This window comes from Octopus bimaculoides, chromosome 11 (assembly GCF_046866305.1).
Source record: "Octopus bimaculoides isolate indiv1 chromosome 11, ASM4686630v1, whole genome shotgun sequence".
Lineage (NCBI taxonomy): Eukaryota > Metazoa > Mollusca > Cephalopoda > Octopoda > Octopodidae > Octopus > Octopus bimaculoides.
In genome coordinates this window covers 65,762,366-65,775,490 of record NC_142938.1, presented here as the reverse complement: position 1 = coordinate 65,775,490, position 13,125 = coordinate 65,762,366, and the positions used below count along the sequence as shown (strand labels likewise).

General features: G+C 36.9%; 3 pseudogenes across 3 annotated transcripts in view; all 3 read right to left on the bottom strand.

The window, feature by feature from the left end:
- LOC149133385 (deoxynucleoside triphosphate triphosphohydrolase SAMHD1 pseudogene) overlaps window positions 1-866 on the bottom strand; it is a 1,514-nt pseudogene extending 648 nt beyond the window's left edge. Inside the window, exon 1 of the transcript XR_016243701.1 lies at window positions 1-866. This exon is cut by the window's left edge and continues 648 nt beyond it. The product of XR_016243701.1 is annotated as a deoxynucleoside triphosphate triphosphohydrolase SAMHD1 pseudogene (transcript).
- A 1,472-nt stretch (window positions 867-2,338) lies between these two features.
- On the bottom strand, window positions 2,339-3,852 carry LOC149133384 (deoxynucleoside triphosphate triphosphohydrolase SAMHD1 pseudogene; annotated as a pseudogene). The gene has a single exon (XR_016243699.1). The product of XR_016243699.1 is annotated as a deoxynucleoside triphosphate triphosphohydrolase SAMHD1 pseudogene (transcript).
- A 1,472-nt stretch (window positions 3,853-5,324) lies between these two features.
- Window positions 5,325-6,838, bottom strand: LOC149133383 (deoxynucleoside triphosphate triphosphohydrolase SAMHD1 pseudogene; annotated as a pseudogene). The gene has a single exon (XR_016243700.1). The product of XR_016243700.1 is annotated as a deoxynucleoside triphosphate triphosphohydrolase SAMHD1 pseudogene (transcript).
- Between the last annotated feature and the right edge of the window lie 6,287 nt (window positions 6,839-13,125).

The following is a 13,125-nucleotide window of genomic DNA, read 5'->3' as shown; positions in this document are numbered from 1 at the left end:
AATATCTCCTCCAAAATACTATCTGTAAAATAAGTAAATTTTTTCATTTCGTCAACCCTTTTGAAAATTTTCAGGGATTCATCTGCGGATTTGAAGGCTTCGCCAAGTAGTTTGTTAAACAGTAGAACAGTTTTGTGTTGGTAAGCTGTTTTATGTAGTCGATATCGTGAATAAAACATATCAAAGAAATTATCAAGAGTTTTGTCCCTATAGCATATTTCATCCTTTATGACTGTGGACATTTTTATCATTCTTTCGTGATCAAATGACTTTCCAATACCAAGAAAATGGGAATCTCTCGCCAGATAATCCCATTTATCAACGTCGATGTTATAGGAAGCATTGTTGATAATTTGGTAAAGAAATTTTGGTTTCGCGGAATTTATTGATTTACCAATGATAAGTTCTTTTATGAAATCAATTTCATCAGGCTTAAGTTTTTCTTTAATAAATGGGTTCTCTTCAAGAAGATGATCCAACATTTCACACGATGCCTCTTCATGTTTCCATTTATTATCTGTTTTTCGATTTTCATTAATAAAACCTTCAAAGGCATGTGAAAAAGGCGCATGTCCTAAATCATGACACAAACCAGCAATTTCCACGCAAAGTATATCTCGTTCAGATACTTTCGGAGTGGCTCTTTGTTGGTTAAGATGGCGAATCATTTTCCCAGCTAGATGACATGTCCCCAGACAATGCTCGAATCTATTATGCGAAGCTGATGGGTAAACATAATAACACAAACCTAGTTGTTTGATGTTACGCAATCTCTGAAACTGTATCGTATTGATAATCTCTACACAGAGTGGTGGCAACTCCATACATCCATGAACAGCGTCATGAAAAACCTGATCCGAATCCATACGGCTTGAAATTTCAGATTTAGTCACTATTAAGTTATTAGGAAAACAGTTAATTTTTTTTTTTTCTTTTGTGGCTTTCGTTTATGTCACTGTTATTGCTGTTGTTGTTGTTGCTAGTGGTCTCGTTGTTGCTGCGTGTGTTGGTTTTGAAATGTGGAATAGAAATATAAATTATCCAATTATGTTTAGTAGGCTATTTCTAATATTTGATTTGAAAAGATCTCAGTTGTATTGGCATTCAGATATGTGATGTCAGAAATAATATCGGCGATCCGAAATTGGTTCTGTGTTTGCTGGTAACAAAACAAAATAAACAGTGCTGTTATATCGGAAGTCAGCTGACAACTACACCCAATCGTCACGGCTGTTGTCATATCCTACACACAACTTTCACTTTTGCTTAATAAGTATAAATAACTTCAACATCAACACCATCACCACCGCCGCAACAACAGCAGCACGAATAACAGCTGGGGCAGCAGTAGCATCGGCAGCAACAACAGCAGCAACAGCAGCAGCAGCAGCAGCGGTAGTAGTAGTAGTAGGAGGAGGAGCAGTAGAATCGAACAAGTTTCCTTTAGAAGGTACTGCGAAGATTGTCAGTTTTCTTGATAATCGTATACGTGTGTGTATGCACGTGTATAGGTGTGTCTGAATAAATGTGTGTAAATGTGTTCGTGTGAATGTCTGTGTATGTTTCTGATTTACATGCGTATGTGCGTTTGTGCGTGCGTGCGTGCGTGTGTGTGTGAGTCTGTGTATGTGTGTTAGAGAGAGAGAAATGAATGCTTGAAAATTAGTCAATGTTCATACAAATAGAATTTCCTATAGAAATATACACACCTATCTCGCAAATCTTAAAAAGAATTACAGCGTACGGTGACAGCAGCAGCGGAAACAGTGTGCGAATCGAGGTGAACGACTTCGCACTTCCTGGGAAATTAGTTCATAGAAATAAGAAACAGAAACAACGTCAGTAATAGCAGCAGCAGCAGCAGCTGTGGTAGTGATAGTAGTAGTAGTAGTAGTAGTAGTAGTAGTAGTAGTAGTAGTAGTAGTAGTAGTAGTAGTTGTTGAAGTAGTAGTGGCGACAGCAGCAGAAGTTACCGCCTCTAAATTTCACTTTCAGTATTAATCTACTGCGAATTAAGCCTCTTATCTTAAATGTGTATATACGTGTGTGTATGTGTGTATATTTGACAGAATAAGTGTACGTACATGTATGCGTGTCAATGAGTATTTGAGTAGGAAGAATGTCTATGTTAGTGTATCTGTATGCTGATGTGTCTATATGAGTCTGTGAGTGTGTGCAGGTGGGTGTACGCCAACCAAATCTCAAACAAACTTTCTCCACTTCTTGTATTTGTCACTACAGTTACACAATCAAACGATATGTTTTCAAAGTAATAAAACATGTTAAAATTTGAAGAAATCGAACTCATTTCCAGTAAAATAAAGACAAAACATTAACATTTTCTTTCATCATTTATTAGCCTCTGCTCGAGAGCTGCGGCCACACTGAAGCACCAAAAACTATTGTTCGTTTTGTATTTCCAACTTTTGAAAGTTTTCAGTAGTTACAATATATTTTTATGATATTTAACTTTCACCAAGTTTCATCGCAATTCTCATACTGTTTCATTGGTTTATTTTCTTTGATTCGCAATTTTCGATCTGATTGTTTTGTTATTGCTTTTTCTCTAGATTCTTGCCTTTCAGTTGGCTTCTTTTTTTTTTTTTTTTTTTTCCAGTAATTATTATTTATTATTTTAATCATTCTCCCTTATCTTTCAACTTCATTTTTGTTTGGCTCTTCCTTTGCCCTTTCAAAACAATGTTTGATTTTCAATTGAAATTTTCCTGGCAGTAAAAGCCTCTCTTCTAGTTGATCTGGACGATAATTGAAGGATTCATTCTCACCTTTTTTATAAAATGGAATTTTTACTAGTGGGTTTTCATCTCCAGCTCCATAATCGAACTTCGCTTCACAGACTATATTGCCCGGTTCTTTGCCATGATCATTTCTATCCGTGACTGTGCCTTTGTACTTATAAGATCGATAGATCATATCCTTCAATTTATTCTGGGCCTCTTTGAGGTTTTCATTATCCGTATCCTTTAATATCTCCTCCAAAATACTATCTGTAAAATAAGTAAATTTTTTCATTTCGTCAACCCTTTTGAAAATTTTCAGGGATTCATCTGCGGATTTGAAGGCTTCGCCAAGTAGTTTGTTAAACAGTAGAACAGTTTTGTGTTGGTAAGCTGTTTTATGTAGTCGATATCGTGAATAAAACATATCAAAGAAATTATCAAGAGTTTTGTCCCTATAGCATATTTCATCCTTTATGACTGTGGACATTTTTATCATTCTTTCGTGATCAAATGACTTTCCAATACCAAGAAAATGGGAATCTCTCGCCAGATAATCCCATTTATCAACGTCGATGTTATAGGAAGCATTGTTGATAATTTGGTAAAGAAATTTTGGTTTCGCGGAATTTATTGATTTACCAATGATAAGTTCTTTTATGAAATCAATTTCATCAGGCTTAAGTTTTTCTTTAATAAATGGGTTCTCTTCAAGAAGATGATCCAACATTTCACACGATGCCTCTTCATGTTTCCATTTATTATCTGTTTTTCGATTTTCATTAATAAAACCTTCAAAGGCATGTGAAAAAGGCGCATGTCCTAAATCATGACACAAACCAGCAATTTCCACGCAAAGTATATCTCGTTCAGATACTTTCGGAGTGGCTCTTTGTTGGTTAAGATGGCGAATCATTTTCCCAGCTAGATGACATGTCCCCAGACAATGCTCGAATCTATTATGCGAAGCTGATGGGTAAACATAATAACACAAACCTAGTTGTTTGATGTTACGCAATCTCTGAAACTGTATCGTATTGATAATCTCTACACAGAGTGGTGGCAACTCCATACATCCATGAACAGCGTCATGAAAAACCTGATCCGAATCCATACGGCTTGAAATTTCAGATTTAGTCACTATTAAGTTATTAGGAAAACAGTTAATTTTTTTTTTTTCTTTTGTGGCTTTCGTTTATGTCACTGTTATTGCTGTTGTTGTTGTTGCTAGTGGTCTCGTTGTTGCTGCGTGTGTTGGTTTTGAAATGTGGAATAGAAATATAAATTATCCAATTATGTTTAGTAGGCTATTTCTAATATTTGATTTGAAAAGATCTCAGTTGTATTGGCATTCAGATATGTGATGTCAGAAATAATATCGGCGATCCGAAATTGGTTCTGTGTTTGCTGGTAACAAAACAAAATAAACAGTGCTGTTATATCGGAAGTCAGCTGACAACTACACCCAATCGTCACGGCTGTTGTCATATCCTACACACAACTTTCACTTTTGCTTAATAAGTATAAATAACTTCAACATCAACACCATCACCACCGCCGCAACAACAGCAGCACGAATAACAGCTGGGGCAGCAGTAGCATCGGCAGCAACAACAGCAGCAACAGCAGCAGCAGCAGCAGCGGTAGTAGTAGTAGTAGGAGGAGGAGCAGTAGAATCGAACAAGTTTCCTTTAGAAGGTACTGCGAAGATTGTCAGTTTTCTTGATAATCGTATACGTGTGTGTATGCACGTGTATAGGTGTGTCTGAATAAATGTGTGTAAATGTGTTCGTGTGAATGTCTGTGTATGTTTCTGATTTACATGCGTATGTGCGTTTGTGCGTGCGTGCGTGCGTGTGTGTGTGAGTCTGTGTATGTGTGTTAGAGAGAGAGAAATGAATGCTTGAAAATTAGTCAATGTTCATACAAATAGAATTTCCTATAGAAATATACACACCTATCTCGCAAATCTTAAAAAGAATTACAGCGTACGGTGACAGCAGCAGCGGAAACAGTGTGCGAATCGAGGTGAACGACTTCGCACTTCCTGGGAAATTAGTTCATAGAAATAAGAAACAGAAACAACGTCAGTAATAGCAGCAGCAGCAGCAGCTGTGGTAGTGATAGTAGTAGTAGTAGTAGTAGTAGTAGTAGTAGTAGTAGTAGTAGTAGTAGTAGTAGTAGTTGTTGAAGTAGTAGTGGCGACAGCAGCAGAAGTTACCGCCTCTAAATTTCACTTTCAGTATTAATCTACTGCGAATTAAGCCTCTTATCTTAAATGTGTATATACGTGTGTGTATGTGTGTATATTTGACAGAATAAGTGTACGTACATGTATGCGTGTCAATGAGTATTTGAGTAGGAAGAATGTCTATGTTAGTGTATCTGTATGCTGATGTGTCTATATGAGTCTGTGAGTGTGTGCAGGTGGGTGTACGCCAACCAAATCTCAAACAAACTTTCTCCACTTCTTGTATTTGTCACTACAGTTACACAATCAAACGATATGTTTTCAAAGTAATAAAACATGTTAAAATTTGAAGAAATCGAACTCATTTCCAGTAAAATAAAGACAAAACATTAACATTTTCTTTCATCATTTATTAGCCTCTGCTCGAGAGCTGCGGCCACACTGAAGCACCAAAAACTATTGTTCGTTTTGTATTTCCAACTTTTGAAAGTTTTCAGTAGTTACAATATATTTTTATGATATTTAACTTTCACCAAGTTTCATCGCAATTCTCATACTGTTTCATTGGTTTATTTTCTTTGATTCGCAATTTTCGATCTGATTGTTTTGTTATTGCTTTTTCTCTAGATTCTTGCCTTTCAGTTGGCTTCTTTTTTTTTTTTTTTTTTTTCCAGTAATTATTATTTATTATTTTAATCATTCTCCCTTATCTTTCAACTTCATTTTTGTTTGGCTCTTCCTTTGCCCTTTCAAAACAATGTTTGATTTTCAATTGAAATTTTCCTGGCAGTAAAAGCCTCTCTTCTAGTTGATCTGGACGATAATTGAAGGATTCATTCTCACCTTTTTTATAAAATGGAATTTTTACTAGTGGGTTTTCATCTCCAGCTCCATAATCGAACTTCGCTTCACAGACTATATTGCCCGGTTCTTTGCCATGATCATTTCTATCCGTGACTGTGCCTTTGTACTTATAAGATCGATAGATCATATCCTTCAATTTATTCTGGGCCTCTTTGAGGTTTTCATTATCCGTATCCTTTAATATCTCCTCCAAAATACTATCTGTAAAATAAGTAAATTTTTTCATTTCGTCAACCCTTTTGAAAATTTTCAGGGATTCATCTGCGGATTTGAAGGCTTCGCCAAGTAGTTTGTTAAACAGTAGAACAGTTTTGTGTTGGTAAGCTGTTTTATGTAGTCGATATCGTGAATAAAACATATCAAAGAAATTATCAAGAGTTTTGTCCCTATAGCATATTTCATCCTTTATGACTGTGGACATTTTTATCATTCTTTCGTGATCAAATGACTTTCCAATACCAAGAAAATGGGAATCTCTCGCCAGATAATCCCATTTATCAACGTCGATGTTATAGGAAGCATTGTTGATAATTTGGTAAAGAAATTTTGGTTTCGCGGAATTTATTGATTTACCAATGATAAGTTCTTTTATGAAATCAATTTCATCAGGCTTAAGTTTTTCTTTAATAAATGGGTTCTCTTCAAGAAGATGATCCAACATTTCACACGATGCCTCTTCATGTTTCCATTTATTATCTGTTTTTCGATTTTCATTAATAAAACCTTCAAAGGCATGTGAAAAAGGCGCATGTCCTAAATCATGACACAAACCAGCAATTTCCACGCAAAGTATATCTCGTTCAGATACTTTCGGAGTGGCTCTTTGTTGGTTAAGATGGCGAATCATTTTCCCAGCTAGATGACATGTCCCCAGACAATGCTCGAATCTATTATGCGAAGCTGATGGGTAAACATAATAACACAAACCTAGTTGTTTGATGTTACGCAATCTCTGAAACTGTATCGTATTGATAATCTCTACACAGAGTGGTGGCAACTCCATACATCCATGAACAGCGTCATGAAAAACCTGATCCGAATCCATACGGCTTGAAATTTCAGATTTAGTCACTATTAAGTTATTAGGAAAACAGTTAATTTTTTTTTTTTCTTTTGTGGCTTTCGTTTATGTCACTGTTATTGCTGTTGTTGTTGTTGCTAGTGGTCTCGTTGTTGCTGCGTGTGTTGGTTTTGAAATGTGGAATAGAAATATAAATTATCCAATTATGTTTAGTAGGCTATTTCTAATATTTGATTTGAAAAGATCTCAGTTGTATTGGCATTCAGATATGTGATGTCAGAAATAATATCGGCGATCCGAAATTGGTTCTGTGTTTGCTGGTAACAAAACAAAATAAACAGTGCTGTTATATCGGAAGTCAGCTGACAACTACACCCAATCGTCACGGCTGTTGTCATATCCTACACACAACTTTCACTTTTGCTTAATAAGTATAAATAACTTCAACATCAACACCATCACCACCGCCGCAACAACAGCAGCACGAATAACAGCTGGGGCAGCAGTAGCATCGGCAGCAACAACAGCAGCAACAGCAGCAGCAGCAGCAGCGGTAGTAGTAGTAGTAGGAGGAGGAGCAGTAGAATCGAACAAGTTTCCTTTAGAAGGTACTGCGAAGATTGTCAGTTTTCTTGATAATCGTATACGTGTGTGTATGCACGTGTATAGGTGTGTCTGAATAAATGTGTGTAAATGTGTTCGTGTGAATGTCTGTGTATGTTTCTGATTTACATGCGTATGTGCGTTTGTGCGTGCGTGCGTGCGTGTGTGTGTGAGTCTGTGTATGTGTGTTAGAGAGAGAGAAATGAATGCTTGAAAATTAGTCAATGTTCATACAAATAGAATTTCCTATAGAAATATACACACCTATCTCGCAAATCTTAAAAAGAATTACAGCGTACGGTGACAGCAGCAGCGGAAACAGTGTGCGAATCGAGGTGAACGACTTCGCACTTCTTGGGAAATTAGTTCATAGAAATAAGAAACAGAAACAACTAACTCGCAAATTTACCATAATAGTGACGACGATAATGATGTCGACAATGTCCTACTTTGTTAGTTATTAGTATACCAAAGATCGATGCAAAAGGAAATTAGAAAATAATATTTTATTGGAAAAGGAAGATAAAATTATCTACTGTAGAATTTTCCATACAAGAGAAGCTATGGCTTAGAGAAGGTGTGCTTCGTATATAAGAATGGCGAGTAGCTAAACATCTTCAGAAAACTTTATATAAATCTTTTAGATCAGGTCACTTATGGGACGTATATGACCTTTACAAACTGGTCTAAATGTTTGTTTACTCACTACACTACTTTCGCGTGTGCCTACTACAATATCAGTACCTTTACAAACTAGTCTAAATGTTTGTTTACTCGCTACACTGCTCTTGTGTGCGCCTACTACAATATCAGTACCTTTACAAACTGGTCTAAATGTTTGTTTACTCGCTACACTGCTCTTGTGTGCCTACTACAACATCAGTATTAATCTAGCAGTCTTTAGTTAATGTTATGCATAACTGGCCCTCTACGAGATTTCGATGTTTACATCCTGTTTGTAGCACAACGAGAAATCTAAGAGCGATAAGTATAAGTCGCATATCGAATTGTCTCCCTGGATATAGTCAAGGGAGACTATTCATTTTGAAGTTTCTCTACTCAAATTCTTTTCTAATTTTCACACAAGGCCAGCACATTTGAGGTGAACGCCAAGTCGCATACATGAACCCAAAGTTCGACCTAGAATAAAATTGAAGCATTATGAAACGAATGAAATGCCTCTAACCATTTTGTTCGGCGCGTAAACGATTCTACCAGCTCGCCACCTTTCTCTGCTCTTAAACGAATGTATTTCAACGTGAGGATGGACGATTTATTGCAGAATTGCTAGAGTGGCGGAGATATTTGCCTGGCATTATTTCTCTCAGTTCTTTATGTTCTGAGTTCAAATCGCAGCGGAGTTGACTGTTACTTTCGTTCTTCTAAAGGCGATGAAACATATACTAACTAAATCCTTATGTTTTTCATTTTTTTTTTTTTAATCGTCCAGAAAATAATGGCGAATCTTCTGTCGTTGACAGCTAAAGCAATTTTCATATTTGCAATTTGTATACATAGGGCGTATGTTATTTCAAAGATTTTGACATCTTATCATTCCTTTCCTTCACTTTACACTTTATATTAATCATCCCTAGCAACAGCATGAACAAAAATGACTTACGTATGAAAATTCTTTATGATTTCAAATACGAGAAGAATATTTCTGAAACTGCATGAGGCGCCAACGAAGCATTTAGCCAAAGATCGGTTCTTGTTTGCACGGTACAGTGTTGGTTTCTGAAGTTTCAGCGAGGTGATGAGAGCACTAGCGTAGCTAGAGTGTGTGCCGCCCTGAGCGGCCCTTCAGTTTGTCGCTCTGGGGCCCCCATGAAAAATAAAAATTGCCAACAGCAGATGAGTATTTCTCGTAGTCATTTAAACTTGGGTCAACGCGCGTCCGATCCAGAAATCGAGTGAGCTGTACTCAGTGAGCTGTACTCAGTGAGCAAGTGTTCCTATTTTCCCCACAGACTACGTGCATTTTTACATAGCCTTCTGAGTGTCACCATGCTTATTAGAGAAAAGAGAGGAAAACGAATGCTTCGTGGACTGCGTTCTTTTCCAGGATCGTATCCCTTGTAAGGCACTTGTAATTATGTCTTGTTTACAGTCTTTCTAAAACTATCAACACACTTTGGGAAACTGTAACACATTTCATTTGACGCTAGAATTAATAATCTGTCATGGTATTTTTCAAATTCATCCCCATCTGTTGTTATTTCGTGTTTAACAAAAGTGTCTATCGACAATTTCTTCTGAAATCATTCAGGGGATGTAATTCAACTTAACTAGTCGACACACGCATCAAGCTTTCGTTAAACGCGCTTTGAACCAGTACTGGAACTCTCTACACACACGTTTCTCTGCAAGTGGTGCTAGAAGCAATTGCTGAGGGCATTGCCAGAGGGGGAAAAACTACTGCCTGCGAACCTTTCAGGTGAGTCCATCAGGCAAACTCTTTCGCCACAGTAATCAAACAAAATTAAAGATAAAAATACGCTACAACAATAATAAGGACATTTATTTTATTATAAGTTTTAAAAAATTATTTTATAATAACCACAATAATAATAATTTTGCTTAGTAGTAGCATTATTAGTAGTAGATGTGGATCTTTGTGATTTGACGGGCAACACTTGTTTTCTTAACGAAACACTTTCAAACTTGGGACACTGGTAGAATGTGTCATATAAAACAACTTCTTCTCATAACCTTCTTAACAAAAAATTGTACATCGCAAGTTATTTCATGTTAAAGTTGTCGTATTTCTGTAATTTCAACCAATCACTGACGTCTATTCAGCTGAATACAGTTAGTGCTGTTCGGTGTCAAGTGTGTTATTCCCTGTTTAATTATATCATTATTCCCTAGTAAGGGTTTAGGGTTTTAGGGTTCGGGTTTTAGGGTTAGGATTGGGGTTAGGGTTGGGGTTAGGGTTGGGGTTAGGGTTATGGTTATGAATTATAGGGTTAGAGTTAAGGTTATGGCAAAAATAATCATAACCCTAACCGTAATCCTAAAACTAACCCGAACCCTAACCCTAAAACCCTAAAGCTAAAACCAGTACAAACGCACGAACGATGTCATAAATAAGAGTAACACGGGTAGTTGTTGTTGACAAACAACGGGACTAATTTTATTCAAGGGAAAAGATCCCATGACACCGTTACGGCATTAATTGTTTTCACCTCAATAGACGTCAGTGATTGGTTGAAATTACCGAAATACGATAACTTTTTACATGAAATAACTTCGAATACAAAAATTTTTATCTGTTCTATAATACAAAATATACAAGTATACGAAGTTTGAAAGTGTTTCGGTACCAAAAGCACTACATAAAACATTAATGAAAAATGTTGCCCGTCAAATCACAAAGATCCGTAGATGTTGTTGCTGCTGTTGTCCTCGTCGCCGTTGTTGCTGCTGCTGCTTTTGTTATTGTTGTTGTTGTTGTTGTTGTTCTTCTTCTTCTTCTTCTTCTTCTTCTTCTTGTTATCATTATTATTATTATTATTATTATTATGATTATTATTATTGAGCGAGAGAACAGTGCATTCCATCAAAGTGAAACTGGCGTACAAATATATACGTCTGATAAGGGTACACCAGGCACATGCATCACAACCATGGTGATCTCATATCAAGATAAACAGCGCACGACCTTGCTGGTGAGGCTCAGAATTTTCTTCAGGTCGAGTAGCTCATTTCGCTCAAATGGTCCTTGAATAAGGGTTGTTTAAGGATATTAAATGAAACACATTCCAAAGGTGAATTATCCAAACTCCAAAGAATTCCTCTCAACACATGGCTATGATGCTCCCCCACTACTTCTGCTCGAGATCCGAGATGCACATATTGTCAGCCACCAAAGGGCATACTCAAATGGTTAAGGTCAAACAACTGACAAGCAAATCTGTGGTATTGAGCAGAATATTTGCTGTAGCCCGTCTTTTATACTAAAACAAAACAATGTACATGATAACACTTCCAATCAATTACGATCAGAAGCCATAAGAGCAAATGCCTGGTACTGCATCAGGGCATTTATTATTATTATTATTATTATTATTATTATTATTATTATTATTATTATTATTATTATTATTATTATTATTATTAGCTAGCTAACTAGCTAGCTGTCGAAATAGCCTTCAACCAATAAACTATCTATTGCAATCGCAACGCGCTCTTCGTATTGTCTATTTACCCTTGTGAAGTGTTAGGTTTATCCTTTCAAAATAATATAAAACAACAATAAGATTATTATTATTGAGTGAGAGTGCAGTGCATGCCATCAAAGTGAAACTGGAGTAAAATATACTAAGTTCATTATAGCCGTCATGACTACCCGTGTGATGAGGGTACACTAGGTACACAACTACATGTGCGCGACATGGTGATCTTATATCAATACAAACAGTGCATGACCTTGCAGGTGGGGCCCTGTTAGAATTTTCTTCAGGTCAAGTATCCCATCCCGCTCAAAAGGTCCCTGAACAATGTTTAAGGAAGATGAACAAAACACCCATGTTTCCAGTGGTGATTTATTCAAACCCCAAACAATTCCTCTCAAAACATGGCTATGATGCTCCCCCACTACTTCTGCTCATGATCAGAGATGCACATATCGTCAACCACTATGGGACATGCTCAACTGGTTAAGGTCAAACAACTGACAAGCAATATATTTTCCTGTCGTCCCAGATCAGAAGCCGTGAGAACCAGTGCCTGGTACTGCATCATCATCATCATTATTATTATTATTATTATTATTATTATTATTATTACTATTACCAGTTGGACCCGTGAATTTTCCACGGAGTACACAATCTCTACAACTTTAGTATTATATTTTAGATTTAAAAAGATATTTTCTACAACTACGAAATCAATCGCACTAAAAGCTTTATTTAAAGAACATGTGAAATGAGAGACAGAAAGGGGAATGCGTATGCGTGTGTGTGTGTGTGTGTCTGAAAGAGAGACAGACAGACAGACAGACAGACATAATGCAATGCAAGCACTTTCTTAGTAACGGAATGAACCAAGATGAATAGTAATAAGAATTTTACTAGCTGGACCCGTGGATATTCCACGGAGTACACATCTTCAACTATATTATTACATTTTAGGTTTAAAGAACTCGTTTCTACTGCTATGAAATAGGTCGCACTGAAAGTATTATTTAAAGACAAAACAACACGTGAAATGCAATACTTTCCGATACGCTGTTTTTGTTGTTGTTGTTGTTGTTGTTGGCACTCCGTCGCTTACGACGTCGAGGGTTCCAGTTGATCCGATCAACGGAACAGCCTGCACGTGAAATTAACGTGCAAGTGGCTGAGCACTCCACAGACACGTGTACCCTTAACGTAGTTCTCGGGGATATTCAGCGTGACACAGTGTGACAAGGCTGGCCCTTTGAATTACAGGCACAACAGAAACAGGAAGTAATAGTGAGAGAAAGTTGTGGTGAAAGAGTACAGCAGGGTTCGCCACCATCCCCTACCGGAGCCTCGTGGAACTTTAGGTGTTTTTGCTCAATAAACACTCACAACGCCCGGTCTGGGAATCGAAACCGCAATCCTATGACCGCGAGTCCGCTGCCCTAATCACTGAGCCATTGCGCCTCCACTTTCCGATACGTACATTGCAGTAAAATGAATTGTAATAATTTTGTTTTTGTTTGTTTGATTATTCTTTTA